The sequence below is a fragment of the Mytilus edulis genome, chromosome 8 (genome assembly GCF_963676685.1).
Source record: "Mytilus edulis chromosome 8, xbMytEdul2.2, whole genome shotgun sequence".
NCBI lineage: Eukaryota > Metazoa > Mollusca > Bivalvia > Mytilida > Mytilidae > Mytilus > Mytilus edulis.
Window position 1 is genome coordinate 89,033,109 of NC_092351.1, and position 20,500 is coordinate 89,053,608.

The window sequence follows — 20,500 nt, forward strand, 5'->3', positions numbered from 1 at the left end:
AAAATTTGGAGTATTTTGCTTATTTGCATAACGACCATTTTGTCTTATCATAACTGCAGCCATTACATTAGCGTTATATATGCCTCTAAATTAAAAATTTCCAATATGCCAATCCATATGTTGTATCAACAATTTGTCCGGGTATAGGTTTTTAGGGTTCTGTTCGTGTTCAAAAGAACAATAACTACAGTAACTTTGAAAACTTTAAAAGAGTAACCGACTTATAATTGCTATATGAAATAGCTAAAAATCGTCGAAACGCAAATCATGATACAAGAAGTTATTGTTCATGATTTGTCTGCCTAAAGGGGAAACACCTTGTATGTTGAATTTTAAAGCTTAATAACTTTAAGACTACCTGCTTTCTTAATAAACTCATCATAGATACCAGGACTAAATGTGATGCGTTACAGATTATGTATACCTTAGGTTCCATTCCTCTGATTTGCCAAAATCAAAGCTATGATTTGAGCTTTAATAAATTCGTTATAATAACAGTTATTAAGACTATTTTTTTAAGTCCTTCTCATATTGAGCTTGCAATCGTTTTTGAAAACGAGGCCATACGAGTCATTCTGACACATTAATGTTACGTATTGGTTTTGTTACTCAATGCAATCACATTTTTTTTTTGATAGCAACAATGACCTTTGCATCAGGTTTCCACCATAACAATAGTTATTGTCATAAATATCTTTTAGATTATAGCCAGCAATGAAAAGAATCAATGATAAATGTTAACCTGATTTATTGTACAATTTTACCAGAAATAGTATACAAATTGAAATGCCACCTAGACTGTAAAATGTCTTTTCTTTGTCCGGATTTTTTTCCTAATTGTTTCGAAAATCAAACCGAATAATATTTAAGATTAGTTCACAAAGTAATATGATGTTGTTCATAAATTCAAACTATGAATACAACAACTCCAAAGAACATCTATAAACACCAAGATATCGATGTCGGAATAACTATTGTTTCTGTATATCTGGTTACTACTGAACTTTTAGAACACAATAAAAAATTAAGTTTCGAACCGTATATTATGATCGAGTTGTAACCATTCCACCAATTTCAATGATTGATCTAGTGATTTGATAACAACTTTTGTGAACAAGTATAAATGATAAACAGCCAAATCATGAAAAATCGTATTGGGCCGCATACAACAAATTAGACTAAGATGAATAGAAATTTCTTATCATTCCATCAATATCAATAATTGCTCCACTGATTTGTAAACATTTCTTGTAAACAAACATTAATGGTGAACAACCCAATTAGTTAACGTCTGTTTGGGCCATACTCAACACATTAGGTCAAGATGATTAACGTGAAAATTACAATATCATAACACTAACAAAGTAAAAAAAAAAATTGAATTATTGGTTGCTTCACGTCGCATTAGCACAACAATGGTACATTGCGGCGATTTTAGAAATACAAAAGACATGAAGCTTAATTTCACCAAATTTTCGTTTAACAAAAAAAATACAAAAAAAAAACGACAAGTGCTTTATATAAAGATAGAACAATGTGGTATGATTGACAATTGGACAACTATCCACCGGTACCTAATTAAGTAAATAAGCAAAGCCCTTACTGTTTTATTTGGCCTATTATAACAAATTATAACACAATATAAAAAGAGCAGAACCAAGGGTCATCTTTGCCGTATAAGTGTTACAGCCTAACATTACAATTAACGAGTATATGGTGTTTCCATCATGTGATTTGAACTCACTGCTTTAAATACAAACATCAGGTGGTGTTTGTTATACATTAATCAGTCGCTTTAACTAAATTATGTTGATGACGTTCTACTCTCAAACATAGGTTTATATATGTCTTAATCTTTATCAAACTCAGGTTCAAAGTTCAACATACAACGGAACAAAATAAAAAAAGCCATTATTTGATTCATGTGTACCTCAAAATTATTTTCCTTTTATCAATGTTTTGGTGTGGTATCATTTGACTTTATCAATTCTGTATATAGTGGTTGGTATTCCTTGAATCACCACGAGTTGTTTTTACCTCTGTGTAACAAGAAAGGTATTTTATTACAATCTACCTTAAGTACAGTCACAGTACAGCCTTGTAGCCATATAACTGAATGATTGTTCTTTTTCCGGTATATGCTCTTCAACTTCGTGTTAAAATAAGTCATGTCAATTGTTATTTGAGCATGCGTAATACATTGACAAAGCATGACTGGTATCTTTAATGAGTCTTGCAGTCCTGATATTATTATTAAGTTTTATCATGAATTACCGGGTAAAAAATTGAATACTCAACGAAATCTTCATTTTCAATAATTAAGTCTTACTTTTTGGTTCTGAATAACTGGTATATTTGTATCAAATAAACGGTGACGTAAGGGTTTTGTTCGTCTGACAACAGTAACAAATCATCATGTCAATCTGGGTTTAACTTTTAAAGCTTGTTCTTGTTAGTTTGATCAGCACTCCAACACTTGAACAGATCCCTTACTGTGTAATAAGGCCCGCCAAAACAAATTATAACACAATCCAACAAAGCAAAATCAATGGTTTTCTTTGCCTTATAAGTGTAACAGCTTAACATTAAAAATTACAAGTATATGGTGTTTAAATGATGTGATTTTAACCCCTGTTTTATATTCAAATATCATTTTTTGTAAGGTGGTACAATACATTAATGAGTCGCTTTCACTAAAATATGTTGACGCTGTGCGGCTCTCAAAGATAGGTTTTATATATCTAAACCTGTATCACTTTCAGGTTCAAAGTTCAACAACCGATCAAAATAAAACGCCAATATTCGATTAATGTGTCCATCAACATAATTTGTCATTAATCAATGCTTTTATGTGGTCTTATTTGACTTGATGAATTCTGCATATAGTGGTTGGTATTATTTCAATCACTACGCAATTTTTTACGTCTGTTTCACAAGAAAGGTATGTTTGTGTACAATTCTACAATACGTACAGTAACAGTACAGCCTTGTGGTCATATAACTTAATGATTCTTCGTTTTTCTGTTTATGCTTTTCAACTTCGTGTTAAAAGAAGTCATGTTAATTGTTATTTGAGCTCCACTGGGCTTGCGTAATACATTGACAAAGGATGCCTGGTATCTTTAAAAAGTTTTGCAGTCCTGATATTATTATTAAGTTTATCATGATTTTCCCGGTGAAATTTGAAATATCAACGAAATCTTTATTTTCAATAATTCTGTCGGTTTTACTCTTTCTTAGTCTTACTTTTTAATTGGTTCTGAATAACTGGTATATTTGTATCAAATAAACAGTGACGTAGGGTATATGTTCGTCTGACAACAGTAACAACACATCATGTCAAACTGAGTTTCAGTTTTACACGTTGTTCTTGTTGGTTTCATCAGCACTTCCACGTTTTACGAAATCATGTTAAATACTTTTTTAAAAAATCCAGCATTACTGAAGGGTTATGAAATGTCAAAATGTTGAAATGGTGCAAAATATTTTGTATCATTAATGCTGTTTATACAAATGAGAAAAAAATGAGAAAATCTCCGTTGTGATAGGAACTAAGACTTCTTCAGATTAAAGTTTATGTTTTATAGACAGCGGGATATCAGATAATATTTACATACTTTTATTATGTAATGTATCAGAAATCAAACTATCAATAAGTAGTTAAAGATCAGAAAGTTTTTATTAAATAAAAGTTTAAGGTTAATGAATTCCCATGGAAAAAATAACATGAATGTGATTGTAATGTATTTCAAAGTGTAATTCAAATAAAAAGATAGAAAACCATAAGTCGTCTATTTGGATCCGAGTTTTAATTTCTGCTATTTTATTAAATTAAGATCAAAGATTGATAGTCTTCTTTCTTAATATTGAGTTAATTCGTTAAATTATAATCTCTTTTATTATCTCTTATAATCTTTTACAGTCACGGTCGACAATTGTAAGTATTGTTATGTTATGGCATATACTTATTAGAAGTATTTGCATTTCATGTTATGTTTTGGATCTTTTTTAACACTCGTGTTCTTTCTCTAAACGGCCTTTACACTAACGGACATACCAACAACTTATGTTATTTATTCGTCAGTAATAGATTTTAGGCTGACAAACTGTTAGAACTATTTTGAAATATTGAAACAAGCAATTATTATTATTTGTTATAAGAAACTGTTTTATTTACTTCTTTTGTACAATAACAAGCATGTTGGCCTTTTTAATAATAGCAAATTTGTTCATCAAACTTAAAATTTCTTAAATCATTGAAGCACCAAATGTAGATAGCAAACAAAAAATATAACTTAATCAGTGAATGATAAACATATAATACTAGATTCAGGAAACGCAAAATATTTGTTTTTAACTGCTGATGTTTTCTTCCTTTGTTGTATTTCATCAAACCGTTATATATATACATATGTGTATCTTGCAATTTCTTTTGCTTTTAAAAGACACAAAAAACATTGCACATGTATATTAGTATCAGTGCAGTATAGTTATATTAGTTAATCATTTTTTTTTTTATTTTCAGTGATTGTAAGAAATGTGGGTAAGTTTTTGTTGCTCCATTTTTTGAAGATGTAGAATGATATTAAAATTTGTCATAAACTTTAATTGAACATATAACTTAATAGTATGTGTTTAAACAGTATCCCAATATACTGGACACCTCAGAACATTCAAAAAGGGGAAGTCCATACAAACCGACACAATCAAACTATCAATCAACGGAACAAGTGAAAAACAATACAATAATCTTGACTTGGTACAGGTATTATTAAAAGAAAATTAGGGCTATACCTGGTTTTACAGCTAGTTAATGTCGTCATACATCAACCTTTTAAAATATTTCAACTAGACATTCTATTTACATAAAGGCTGCTTTCTTTTAACAGAATAAACATTGAAAACATATAAATGTGCTGAAGCAAAGGAAAACAAAGGATAGTTCTACAAAACTACTTCTTGCATATGACAAACATAAACACTGGTCTGGTATTGTACAGAAATCGTAACAGATTTAATGGGATTCAAAGTTAAAGACAAATATAAACATGATAAAAAAAATTGTTGCAATATGAACAGAAAAATAAAAATACAGAGTAGAAACCCAATTTTATCAATTGGATCAACAGCACTGCCCCTTGTAAGAAATGAAAGCATACTTAAGGATATTTTTGTTATTCATTTAACGAAGATTTCTTGGTGTTTTGCAGCTTATATCAACAACAAAAAAAGGTTAACAAATTATTTGTACCATATAAGAACATTGATATATGACTTTTATTAAACGTATATAATGTACGTTCGCAACGAAACATTTGGAGAACTTAGTATATAATCTGGTAGAAAACATATATAATATATGGGCTTAAAAGTATAATCATGTATATCCGAACCATCAATGGAATACTTTAATCTGAGAGATTTTTTATTTTGGTTTCATAACTATCGCATATCTTACTTCAAACTGGTTTGATTTGAAGAGAACTGAAAGTACCGAAGAGTATTCAAACCTATACATAAGTAATTCACTACGCATTAACAAAAAGAAGAGAAAAGAAAAGGATAAATAATACAAACAACAGTGTACAAAACATCGAAGTTAAAAGACTGAACTACATGAGCCCCTGCCGGTAGTCTATGGTGCTTTGAACAGTTGATCAGATTCTGTTCCACATGTGCCAATGTGTCGTCGGAAAAAAAAAAAAAGCAACAAATTCCCACTAAGAGTGATTATAGAACCAACCATTAAATTCCGTTACATCTATTTGTATATATACGAATGTCGTGTCGTACGTTCTTTAGACGACTTTCTTTATCGTGAACATTCTGGTACATTTCCTATTTCACAATGCTTAAGTTATTTCATCACAGTAAGTACCGATTGTTCAATGACATTATCTATGCAGAATGATATCAGGTCCACCACCTTTGTAAAAAAAAAATTAAAAAAAATATCGAACTCCGAGGAAAATTCAAAACAGAAAGTCCGTAACGAAATAACAAAATAAAAAGCCCATACATATCAAACAAATGGATAACAACAGCCATAATCCTGACTTTGTACGGACATTTTCGTAAGTATAGAATAGTGAATTAAACCTAGTATCTTTTTATGTTTTTATGTTACATTACTGGTTAAATTTAATGGAAGGTTAGTGCCTGTTAAAACGTTAAAAAAACTGAGATTTTCCGAGTAAGAAGTTGTTCAATCGTCAGTTGTTGGTATTTATATGGGTTTCCCGTTTCATAATTTTTGTATAAAGTACACCAGTGGTTTTCTTGTTGAATTGTTTACACTAGTCTAGTTTGCTTTAGATGTAAGCCAATTGACTGTTGTACCACATTTTTTGACATTTTTATCCTATTGTGTATGAAATTGAGAATGTAGATGGGGAATATATTAAAGAGACGACAACCCGACCAAAGAGCAGAAACTGGTCGAAGACCACCAACGGTATGCTCATTTTGAATGTATGCTTGTTTTGTTCACACATCATTGTCTATATAATGGAATTTAACGCGAGTGTCATACAAGTGGAAGTATTAGAAAATACTGTACCAAGTCAGGAATATGACAGTTGTTATCCATTTGTTTAATGTGTAAGAGCTTTTGATTTTGCCATTTGATTACAAACTTTCAGTTTGAATTTTCCTCTAGTTACGAATTTTTGTTATTTAACTTATTATACTTTGTGAACTGGACGGAGAGTTGTTTCATTGACATCAATACACCATATTTCTTTTTACATTTCTCTGTACTTTTATATTTTTAGAGACGTTACGTGGCATGATATGATTGGTGAACTGTAATACAGAATGACAATTATAAATGTTTGACAACATATCACTTCGCAGGTATTACAAGCAATTATCTAAAGATTGTCTTATCGCCTGGTAATTACTGTTTGTATTACATTTTGTATTTTTAAGTATTGAAGTCTTGCGTTCACAAAAGAGAAATGAATGTCGAAATTTGAGTCAGATGTAGTACAATTAGTAATGTAAATGTTATTACTTTATTTTGTATGAAACTATTATTAAATGTTATGCAGATTATAATTTGAAAGATATATATTATACAACATTTTATACGTTCAACATGTTCTTTAAATATAATCTTCAACATCAAAGAATAGTGAATATCACTATGAGCGTTACCCTCAAGATGTATCTTGCTTATTTTTTTGTTTTGGTTGTCTGCTTGACGTACACTACATTCCTTATTATCGAATAGAACAAATATTTGATAATGTCATACATTTGGTATGATTCATACGAAATTATTCGGAAATGGCATTATTGACTTAATGTATTTTTGTTTGTTATAATATACATTTTTTTTAATAAGAAAAAGACGAAATTTACTTAGATATTCTATTTCAATCTCGTGTGTCAATTCCCAAAACATGTTAACTATTTCGTTAATGTACGTATAAGTGAGATTAGAAGTCATATGTGTTTATCTGGCATACTACCTAATAAATAACGTAAAATTTTCTAATACTCTATTTGCCACTGGGTACCTATCTTTATTTTACACAGAACAAAACAGAAAAATACAGCATGATATACATATACAATGATATTATGTAGCGGTCAAACAACTCGTGATAGCATCCGTAAAATTTACGAAGATATGATTTCAACTTTACCACTTGAAACTCTTGGTTTACTAGCTTCCTTGTCTGCAGCAACCCTATATCAAGGATAGGAAGTACAGAAGTACAAGCCATGAAGTATCGTATTAACTGGAAGTTATATACTCCATATGCAGATGTTGGAATGTTACTGCATTAGAAAATGTATAAAAATTGGAAAACTGAAATCATATTTCATTTAAAGCAAGGCAATAATAAAAAGTTGAAAAACCTGTATCTAAAAGTACACCAGATGATGATTATGATGGATAACTGTTTAATGTCGAGCAGCAAATTAAATGCATATTTAAAAGAAGAACATGCAAATGTGATATGAATATTTACCCAGATGTGTACTTGACCCACACGATTATCGTGTTCTTTAACATGTTAGATCCCAATGTAGGAGTCCGCACGAGGACATGTCACCCATCAGTACACATGATTGTGACTTAGAGTCAATAAGTATTTGCTTTTACCTTTTGATACTAATTTTGAAGTATTTTGGTTGTCCGGGCCCATATCGGTACATACAATTTTGGAGAAATGACAAAACGCCAGTAAAGATCACTGAAGAGACATGTATTGTCGAAATGCGCATCTGGTGCAAGAAAATTGGTACCGTTAATTTTATTATAATCTTTGTAAATCCCGAACCATTTTGTTAACTGTTGAATATCCCAGGATTATAAAATGTGAATATATTTGAAAAAGAAACCTGAGCAATCATATGTATACAAAAATAATCAGTGACAAACACTATATTAAACAATTTCAACGCCAACCACTAAATTGCAGGCTCCTTCTCTGATACAGGCGCATAAAAATATGGCTTAGTTAAACATACTTGTGGTTGACCTTGTTCGGTTGTGCATTAGCGCAAGATGAAATTAAACTTTAAAAATTAGATGGTAAAGGATTAACTACATGTAGCTAGATAGGATCAAAGCACAAATCCCAAATAACTAAAAGATAAAGTGTCGAAGCTGAAACCTAGATCCTTTAGGATCTCATAAAACATGCTTAACCCCGCCGCAATGCTGCGCCTGTCCGAAGTCAGGAGCCTCTGGCCTTTGTTAGTCTTGTTTTAAATTTTAGTTTTTTGTGTATAATTCGGAGTTTAGTATGACTACCATTATCACTGAACTAGTATACATATTTGTTTAGGGGTCAGCTAAAGGACGCCTTTCGGGTGCGAGAGTTTCTCGCTGCATTTAAGACTTTTCTACCCTGTACACAAGTATTCCACATTCCAAACTAAAAGACAAATTGAAAGAGTTGATATTACTTTGCTTCATAAAAAAGAATGGCCAACGTAGATACAAGTATCTTGTCTTAGGGAGGGATAAATCCTACTTTGTAAAGAATCACTCTGATTCAAACAAAAAATTCTCTGAAACTGATATTATCAAGATGCTTGATTTCTTGATTGACAACATATTTGTTACGTTCGGAGGACGTGTTTTTCAACAGACTGTCGGCATTCCAATGGGAACAAACTGTGCCCCTCTACTCGCCGACTTGTTTCTTTATTATTATGAGGCTGACTTCATACAGGAACTTCTTAGGAAGAAAGATAAGAAGTTAGCAATATCCTTTAACTCTACTTTCCGCTATATAGATGATGTTCTTTCACTAAACAATTCAAAATTTGGTGACTATGTGGAACGCATCTATCCAATCGAACTAGAGATAAAGGATACTACAGATACAGTTAAGTCGGCTTCATATCTTGACTTACATGTAGAAATTGACAATGAGGGTCGGTTGAAAACAAAACTTTACGACAAAAGAGATGATTTCAGCTTTCCAATTGTGAACTTTCCATTTCTAAGTAGCAACATTCCAGCAGCACCTGCATACGGGGTATATATCTCCCAAATTGATACGATATTCCCGTGCTTGCATTTCCTATCATGATTTTCTTGATACAGGTTTGCTGCTCACAAGGAAGCTATTAAACCAAGAGTTCCAAATGGTAAAGTTGAAATCATCCCTTCGTAAATTTTACGGACGCCATCACGAGTTGGTTGACCGTTATGGAATAATGTTTCACAAATGATATCGGATATGTTCCTTACGTCGTAACTACAATCCCCTTCCCTTTCATGAATATGACCTACCGAATTAGACTATTTACCAGATTTGTAATCACTTAAGCAACACGACGGGTGCCACATGTGGAGCAGGATCTGCTTACCCTTCCGGAGCACCTGAGATCACCCCTAGTTTTTGGTGGGGTTCGTGTTGTTTATTCTTTAGTTTTCTATGTTGTGTCGTGTGTACTATTGTTTTTCTGTTTGTCTTTTTTATTTTTAGCCATGGCGTTGTCAGTTTGTTATAGATTTATGAGTTTGACTGTCCCTTTGGTATCTTTCGTCCCTCTTTTAAGACCGATTGGTGGAAATAGTAAATATGACCCGTGGGTTCCGTATGCTTATTGTTTATGTATAATCTAATTGGTCCAATATATATTGATAGTCTCTTTTAACTATCAAAAACTGAGCAAAGTTTCCATTTTATCTTCGGAGCTATAATCCGCTAAAATGAGTATTTTCGATGAAATTTCTAAATGAATACTGAGTCGGACGTCGTCTATTGTAACAGAATAGTCTGACCTCTGACCTAGTACATGGTTTCTAGTATAATTGGTATCCAATTATAACCGACTTTTTCAATCATTCATATTTCTCTGTTAAGGAGAATATTACTAGTTTCCATCAGTCAGGGGCATTACTTAAACAATTAATTTTTTAAAGTTACTTATATAAGTAATTTTTGTTATTGAAAATAAAAAAAAATCTTAGTAGAGTTATTTTAAATTTCAATAAAACATAGACTAAATGTAGTTTTGATGAGTTTTTACATAATTTCATATCATAAAGTCAAGAATTTCTTATATTTGAGAGGATTATAGAGATAAAGGGTTAATTCAATAATAATGACAAAAATATTACTCGAATAAGTTATTTGATACATTCTTAATACAATGAGTATTAAAACTTGTTAAAGGAACATGTGTACTTGGTTTGGGTTACAAATTATAGATAACTTCAAGTCTTAACCAATTCACAAGTATCTATCTATTTATATCAGTTTACCTTCAAGATTTTAGAGGAAAATAAGAATTTAATTGTCCAAAGATACCAATCTTTGACCAAGAAGCGTCGGTATGAAAGATAAGTGCGTCAGAAAGTTAATTAGTATTTCAGAAGGATTAGATTTAATTTGTCAGGGGAAAAATAACCAGATGACTGTGAAAAATTGTTAAACCTAGTAAAATCTGTATTAGTGGACACCTCTAAAAATAGTATTCAGAAAAGTCACTTTTATAAGTAATATTTAAAATAGCCTCGTTTTCAACATTACTTGAACAGGTAGTTTTAATTGTTACCTGTTTAAGTAATGCCCCTGAATGTCTATAGGCGACCATGTACAATCAAGCAACAATATAAATGCAATTAAACGACTTCAAAATATAGATAAACTCATCACAGATACCAGGATTATATTTTGTATTTATGCCAGACTCGCATTTTCGTATACAAAAGACTCATCAGTGACGCTAAAATACCCAAAAAGTTAAAAAGGCCAAATAAGGTACCAAGTTGAAGAGCATATTATTGATATGAATCTTTCAAATCTTTAGAAAGTCCTGAAAATAATATCACTTTCCTAATAAACTTATACTTGGCCCTTGAATGCACATATAGTGCTATACTATTGATACACACAATTTTTATGTAAACCGAAACAAAAAATGTTTAACTGACCGTTTTTGTTAATTTCTATGCGGTTTATTGTGCCTAAAACATATTTGGAAAGAAAGGACACTGATTTTACATAGTACATTTTATATGATTATCTTTTTAAAAGTTATCGTTTATTGAAGTGAAAATAAATCAAAAAGACAAACATAGAACATTTGATATAAGGTTTATTGTCACAGAAACACAAACAATTATGGGGTATTCATCCATGACACAAAATAATTACATGCGCGGCAAAACAAAATATGTTAACAAAATAGTCTCTATGTATAGGTGTAAATATACAGCTACGTATAATTTATAATAGTGTTTAAGGTATCAGAAGACAGTTGAAGAAATGTTGGTCTTGTAGAACACATATTGAATGATACTTTTGAAAAATACAAAAACGTATGAATTATTTGTAAATTTGAAGGCAGTTAATGCCTGTTAATAAGATATGAATTACCTGGTTTGGTGTATCCAAAATTCCGATGGCCAGTACGGTCTGTTGTTTAAATAACGGAATATTGATTCCGTGTCAATAAAATGTTTAAAGTTAAAACTTTTACGTGGAAAGGAATGAGAACCAAACATAGGTATCGCGTGTCTTTTTCAAGTTTTGTACACAAAACCGAATCAAATACTTTAACTCCACTACACGTTTGGGACGTCCCTAGCTCCAACTTCTGCGGAATTCTTTGTAAAGATAATTTGGATAGACTTGTAAGATGTTACGCCGAAACTGGTCCGGTAAAAAGAGAAACATCACAAGGAAAAGTTAGTTTGTTATCCTTTGTTATGTGTTGGTTTTTATTAAATATAAAAAAGAAGATACAGTATGACAACTTTTCACAAGAGACCAAAATGACACAAAGATTAACAAATATAGGTCACCCTACGGCCTTCAACAATGAGAAAAGCTCATGCCACATAGTCAGCTATAAAAGGCCCCATTAAGACAATGAAAACAATTCAGACGAGAATACTAAGTGCATTATTTTTATATAAAAAAAAATGAACGAAAAACAAATATGTAACACATAAACAAACGAAAACCACTGAATTACAGGCTATTTTTTTTTTGCCTTGGTTGGGGTCAACGCCATCCTTGTTGTCCTGTTGGTGGTTTTATTTATTGATATGCTTATTGTTATTTCTGTGATGTAAGATCAGTTACTTCTGTATCCCAATAACTTATAACAAATCTAAAACAACTGAAATGTAAAAAAAAATATTACCAAACATTACTATACTTACTACGGGAATAATGTTAATCATTTAACAGAATTAACCACCATAAAATATATTAGGATTTTAATATCTAGGTCACAGGTTGATATAATTTTGCACCAAACTTGCCTTCATTTCTTACTGAAAAAATCGAGGTATACGCATACTATATATCTGAAATATTTTAGAATGAATTATTTTAAAAACAGATGTAAAGAAGGCACAAAAACGTTCGTAAATTGTCTCCCAATCATCAAAATTCAAACAACAAATGTATAAATGTTGTTGATACATTTCACGTTGTGATTTTGTAAGACAACAATATGGACACCGACTTTATCAAAATTCCTGCACGTGTATAATAATAGGATTCGGAAACAAGCTGTACATAGCTTATATTAATCCGTTTCCTTCAAATAATAACTCCAGTTAACGATTACATAAATATAGCATGCAATGTTACAATCATATGGAACAAGAATAATTAAGTAACTATATAACAGAAAAAAATTAGAGAAACAAAATATAATTCTAAAATAATGAAAATACAACAAAATAAGACGAAAAATAGAAGACAAAAAAAAAGAATACACTTAAATACTACACACATATTTAGGTGAAATGCAACTTTGTGAAAATATTTAATAACAATTTAACTTGTAAATCTCTTGCACTTCAGTAAGAAATTTTGTACTTTTTCAAAAATATCTTTGTTTTTGGCTAAAGTTGATCCAAATGAAAGTAAGTTCGTGTTTAGGGTGACTGGATAGTTTACTGAGAAAATAATGTCATTACGCAACTCGTCATATATTTTACCATGCCATAACAAATGAGCTGTAGACGCGATTAAAACACACAAGCAGCTGTTTGAATAATCTACTAGATTTTCGTTTGAACAAATGCTCATTTAGAGAACTACTATTCATCCGTAACCTAGCATGAAATACTTGACCCATTCGTGTACCAGTGTAATAACAATTAGGGCATTTATTATTTTTGGTTTTTATACGACTTTTAAGAATACCTAATAGCGTAGAATTTCTCGTTTGATCTGGAAACTTATTCTACAGTTTGATAGACGAAGGAAGGAAATAATAGTTCTTTTCACATTTCTCTTTTTATATATTGAGAAATTGTTATAAAACTGAGGTTCGGAATCCTTAATGAAAAGAAGAGTCAAATGTCGGTTTTATTTAACTTGTTTTACATTATTCGTTCCTGATAAAAGTAAAACCAAACAAAAAGGGTCAATTAATCTTCTAGTACTTTGTTGATGTCGCTGCCGTAAACGAAGTCTTTCTGCGTTTAGAGGTTTCGACAAAGTTTTATTAATGGAATAACTGGTACTAACTTATTTAAGATAACAATCATGAAAATTTCAATATGATGTTATGAAGTAACTTATCATAGTAACTAGGATAACACTTGTGTGAATCAAACGCGCTTGACGTCCACAACATGTAAAAAGGACTCAACAGTTGTGTTCGAATCAAAAACGTACAAATTGCAAAGTTAAAGAACATTAAGTAGTTATCAAAGGTACCAGGATTATAATTTAGTACGCCAGAAGCGCGTCTCGTCTACATAAGACTCATCAATGACACTCATATCGAAATATTTATAAAGCCAAACAAGTACAAAGTTGAAGAGCATTGCGGATCCAAAATTACAAAAAGTTGTGCCAAATACGGCTAAGGTTATCTATGATTGGGATACGAAAATCCATAGTTTTTCCCAAAATTCAAAGTTTTGTAAACAGGAAATTTATAAAAATGACCATATTAATGATATACACCGAAGTGTTGACTACTGAGCTGGTGATACCCGCGAGGACGAAACGTTCACCAGCAGTGGCATCGCCCCAGTGGTGTTAAAAATTGTCAAAGGTACAAGGATTATAGTTTAGTACGCCAGATACGCGTTTCGTCTTCATAAGACTCATCATTGGCGCTCATATCGAAATATTTATAAAGCCAAACAAGAACAAAGTTGAAGAGCATTAAGGACACAAAATTACGAAAGTTGTCAAAATACAGGTGAAAAATTATAATCAATTCTTTGGTTAAAAATTCAGAGTGTTTCGAAAGCTTTAAAATTAGGCTCTATACTTTAGAATGATTCTGCCTCTATGCCAATAGTTCAGTTTTTTAAAAAAGGCAGTCACGCATTGCAACACTTACTAACTGTGTACATGTATATTAACAGACAAACCGGTCAGAACATATGAAACAACATCAATAATGTCAAATAATCTAAAGATCTCTAAGACTAAAATAAAAAGAATAAAAATTTATTAGCCAGCATGACGTAAAACAATAAAATATAAAACAACGAATGAATAGTGAATCATTTATTTGTTTTCTATTTTTTTTTGTTATGTACTGAAGGGAAGGTTAGGTACACATTTTGGTCTTAAGTCAGGTTGTTGTCTCTTGCACACACTTTGTTTCCATTCTTAATTCTAGCAATAAGACATCAATAATAACATAAAACATGTATTAATATAACGAACATATGAAATAACATAACACATGTATCAATATAACAAACATCAAGAATAACATAAAACATGTATAAGTATAACAAATATATTGAATAACATAAAACATGAATAAATATAACAAACATATTGAATAATATAACACAAACACCAAGAATAACATAAAACATGTATAAATATCACAAACATATAGAATAACATAAAACATGTATCAATGTAACAAAAATATAGAATAACATAACACAAACACCAAGAATAACATAAAACATGTATAAATATAACAAACATATAGAATAACATAAAACATGTATAAATATAACAAACATTTAGAATAACATAAAACATATATCAATATAACAAACATATAGAATAACATAAAACATGTATTAATATAACAAACATATAGAATAACATAAAACATGTAAAAATGTAACAAACATATAGAATAACATTAAACCTGTATTAATGTAACAAACATATAGAATATCATAACACATGTATCAATATAACAAACACCAAGAATAACATAAAACATGTATAAGTATAACAAACATATGTAATAACACAAAACATGTATAAATATAACAAACATATAGAATAACATAACATAAACACCAAGAATAACATAAAACATGTATTAATATAACAAACACATAGTATAACAAAAAAAAACATATATCAATGTAACAAACATATAGAATTACATAACACAAACAGCAAGAATAACATAAAACATGTATAAATATGACAAACATATAGAATAACATAAAACATGTATAAACATAACAAACATATAGAATAATATAAAACATGTATCAATATAACAAACATATAGAATAACATAAAACATGTATCAATGTAACAAACATATAGATTAACATAACACAAACACCAAGAATAACATAAATCATGTATCAATGTAACAAACATATAGAATTACATAACACAAACAGCAAGAATAACATAAAACATGTATAAATATGACAAACATATAGAATAACATAAAACATGTATAAATATAACAAACATATAGAATAACATAAAACATGTATTAAGATAACAAACATATAGAATAACAATCAACATGTATCAATGTAAAAAACATATAGAATAACATAACACAAACACCAAGAATAACATAAAAAATGTATAAATATAACAAACTTATAGAATAACATAAAACATGTATAAATATAACAAACTTATAGAATAAAATAACACAAACATCAAAAATAACATAAAACATGTATTAATATAACAAACATATAGAATAACATAACACAAACATCAATAATAACATGAAACAAAAATACAAATTTAGTGTTCTAGGTTATCATTCACTGTTATCAAAAGGGACAATTACATTTATCATTAAATGCATAATACTGATGTCGAAATTTGGGACACTATTTCTATCAGCTTAAAGTTATCAAATAAATACTAAACAAGATAAATTTATTACGAGAAGAGATAATACACATATTGTATTGACTGACTTGTCAGGTAAGTATGTTTTCTAAAGGTTTCTTCATTTTCTTAAATAACTGAACTATCAAAAACGACAAAAATATCGTGACACTACTACTAGAAACTAGATTGTTTGTAACAATCCATTCTATGAAGAAAGATACAGGTTTAATGAAATCACGTTAAATTTAGCACCATAGTATGGCAAACGAAAAAATTCAAATGACAATTATTTGTTTTACCAAAGTTTGATGACATTTGCTCGACTTTTGGTGACAATCGTAAAACTTCGGCTTCAAAACACGAATTTAAATTACCTGCCATATTTTCACAACAACACTGGCCGATTGAAAAAAAAGTGATGATTATACGAAATGTATTCGAAAAAAATGATAAAATCGTTCACAGAAGACAGAGTTTATGATGTTTGTATGCATTGGTTCAAGAATTGGAATGACATTATTTTTCACTAGTCACTTGTTTCATATAACGTTAAAATTCCCTTTTCTATCAGACTGTAAAACTATTAAAATCTTTTATAATTTCATTAAATTCAGTAAGAAAAAAATATCTTAGATAATAAGAAACAGGGCAATGTTAGATAACGTGATTGTTTTCTTTAAAAGTATGTCTCTACAGTTACGTACTACCATATTATATGTCATTATGTTATTGTTCTATTATGAATTTGAAAATACTTTGAACGACAAATGACAAAATTATTTCATTCACGTAGTAGTATTTTAATATATATATCGATTCTTAAAATTCTAAAGAACTGCTTGATTATTTTTTATCTCGAGCGGAATGTTTAATTAATTCTAAAATAACTTTTGACTTTATAACCATGCATACCACCATTCTCATGCGTAATTATAATTGAAACACAGTGATGACTGCTGTAACCATATTTAGACTATTTTACCAAATATGTCTGTTTTCTTCACGCATAATAACGTAATTTGATGCGACTGTCATGAACGTGAGATGTTTAGCGCTATACAACCAGGTGAAATCCCCTATTTTTCTACATTTAAAAATGCCGGTACCAAGTCAGGAATTTGTGAGTTGTTCATTCGTTTAACGTGTTTTATCCTTTGATTTTGCCATATGATTAGGGACTTTCCGTTTTCCTCGAAGTTCAGTATTTTTGTGATTTTACTTTATACCTTCCATCTTAAAGGCTATTCTATATTTTACAAAGACATTTGATCACTATCATAATATGGCTAAAAATGAATAACAATTTCAAGGCAGTCAACAGGAAGCAATGTCATTTTAGTGGAAGTACCACCTTTATTGTTTTTAGGAAAGAAAGCGCTGTGACGATCGTCAATTTGTTAACATGATCGCAAATGCAAATAAAAAATGACGGCGGCAATTTTACGACTACAGTACTGTTATTTCGATTCTAATGCATTTCCACTATTGATACGTTACGTTTAAAATAATTTCAAATTCTATGAAACGTCACGAATGATTTTGGCGCGGACACGTCAGAGCTAGAAGTGGCGTCCTAAAAATCAGAAATTTCAAACTGGTAAAATTGCTTAAGAATAAACATTGCACGAAACAAGAGTTTCCTGATTTTATTTTTAGCGTGTCCATTATAGAAAAAGGTGGGAATACACAAAGGATAAACGTTTGACACTGTCAAAACTTAAAGTATCTTGACAGCATCGACAACCTTCTAGCGATATATTTTTTTTCAAGTGTCAACAAAAACCACATTTTCATAAAAAAAACCTCAAAACGTGGAAAAACAGTCAAAATTACATCACAATAATGGCTAACCTGTCCACATTACTCCTATTTTAAACAGTTATATTTTGAGGTACAAAATGATCGACTAATCTGATTGACCTTAAATACTTCTGCTATCGGAGCTGTCGAAACATCGTTATATTGGTTTACACAATAATATGTATTCATATATATGCTACCAGTGACAGTGTTGTAATATTTTTAGTAACATTTACCGATATTTTTCTTTGAATATATAGGGTTGGTCCGGTTCATTAAGGATGTACACCTCTGAGGAGCTGAATACTTTTAGAATTACATTTTTTTCTTAACCGGATTTTTTAGTTTATATTACTGTTAACAAAATAATTGGTGAAGAAAAAAAAATCATATGGTGGTGCACTTCTTTGAAAGTACCAAAGTCTGATGATTTTCCCATTAACAAAGCCTTAAGGAGACAAACACATACACATTTATTTCCTATTTTCCTGTCATATCAGAACAGACGATAACGTACGTTTAATAAAATTGAGAATGGAAATGGGGAATGTGTCAAAGAGACAACAACCCGACCAAATAAAAAAAAACAACAGCAGAAGGTCACCAACAGGTCTTCAATGTAGCGAGAAATTCCCGCACCCGGAGGCGTCCTTCAGCTGGCCCCTAAACAAATATATACTAGTTCAGTGATAATGAACGCCATACTAATTTCCAAATTGTAGACAAGAAACTAAAATTAAAATAATACAAGACTAACAAAGGCCAGAGGCTCCTGACTTGGGACAGGCGCAAAAATGCGGCGGGGTCAAACATGTTTGTGAGATCTCAACCCTCCCCCTATACCTCTAACCAATGTAGAAAAGTAAACGCATAACAATACGCACATTAAAATTCAGTTCAAGAGAAGTCCGAGTCTGATGTCAGAAGATGTAACCAAAGAAAATAAACAAAATGACAATAATACATAAATAACAACAGACTACTAGCAGTTAACTGACATGCCAGCTCCAGACTTCAATTAAACTGACTGAAAGATTATGATTTCATCATATGAACATCAGGCACAATCCTTCCCGTTAGGGGTTTAGTATCATACCATCATAACATATATGAGAAGAACATAACCCGTGTCAAGCCAACAACCGTTTTTAGAATAAATGTGTTTAGTTCCGACGCAAAGACCTTATCAGTGACTCAATATTAACGCCAAACTATGCAATCTTTAATGACTTGACAACAGTATCGTAATTATATCCCTTCTTAATTAGTCTATTCAAAGGTTTTGTAAGTTTCTGAGGTGAATACTGACACCTTTGTGCTTTATACAGAATATTTCCATAAAAAATTGGATGTGAAATACCTGAACGTATAAGAAGTCTGCATGTTGAGCTATATTTACGAATGATGTCTTTATACCGATGGTAAAATTTAGTAAATGTTTTGACTAGTTTGTGATATCGAAAACCTTGGTGTAATAATTTTTCAGTAATACATAAATTTCTCTCGTTAAAATCTAAAACATTGTTACATACACGACCGAATCGTACAAGTTGAGATATATAAACACCGTAAGATGGTGACAAGGGAACGTCACCATCTAAAAACGGATAATTAACGATAGGAAATGAAAAATCATCCCTTTTATCATAAATTTTAGTATTCAGCTTTCCGTTAGTGATATAGATATCAAGATCGAGGAAAGGGCAGTGGTCATTGTTAGTATTAGCTTTATTTAAAGTAAGTTCAGCAGGATAAATTTCATTAATATACATACTGAAGTCGTAATTATTGAGAGCCAAAATATCAACCAAATATCTAAAAGTATTATTAAATTTGTTTATCAGATGTTGTTTTGATGGGTCTTTGCTTATTTTTGTCATAAATTGTAACTCATAACAATACAAAAAGAGGTCCGCAATAAGTGGTGCACAGTTAGTCCCCATTGGAATTCCGATAATCTGAGCGAACAAAAATGTTATCTAGTAAAAATTCAAGGGCATATATAATATCAAAGCATGTCCAATTAACATAGTTTTTTTGTTTATTGCTACTAAAAAATGACCTAAAAGAGTTTGAACATATATATTCACATTCTGATTTTTTGAATGCCCATTTAATTAGGTGTGTGAATTTTTTCTTAATGAGAATGTGAGGCAATGTGGTATACAGGG

General features: G+C 30.6%; 1 protein-coding gene across 2 annotated transcripts in view; it reads left to right on the top strand.

Annotated features, from left to right (window-relative positions):
* LOC139486565 (E3 ubiquitin-protein ligase TRIM9-like) overlaps nucleotides 1-20,500 on the top strand; it is a 171,872-nt gene that overhangs the window by 39,800 nt on the left and 111,572 nt on the right. The window contains exon 4 of one of the 2 annotated variants that reach the window (XM_071271490.1): nucleotides 6,710-7,308. The exons of the other annotated variant lie outside the window; for it this stretch is intronic. The gene's annotated coding sequence lies outside the window, so the exon portion shown is untranslated. Of the gene's footprint in view, nucleotides 1-6,709; nucleotides 7,309-20,500 lie in introns of those variants that run through there. 2 annotated transcript variants of the gene reach the window in all.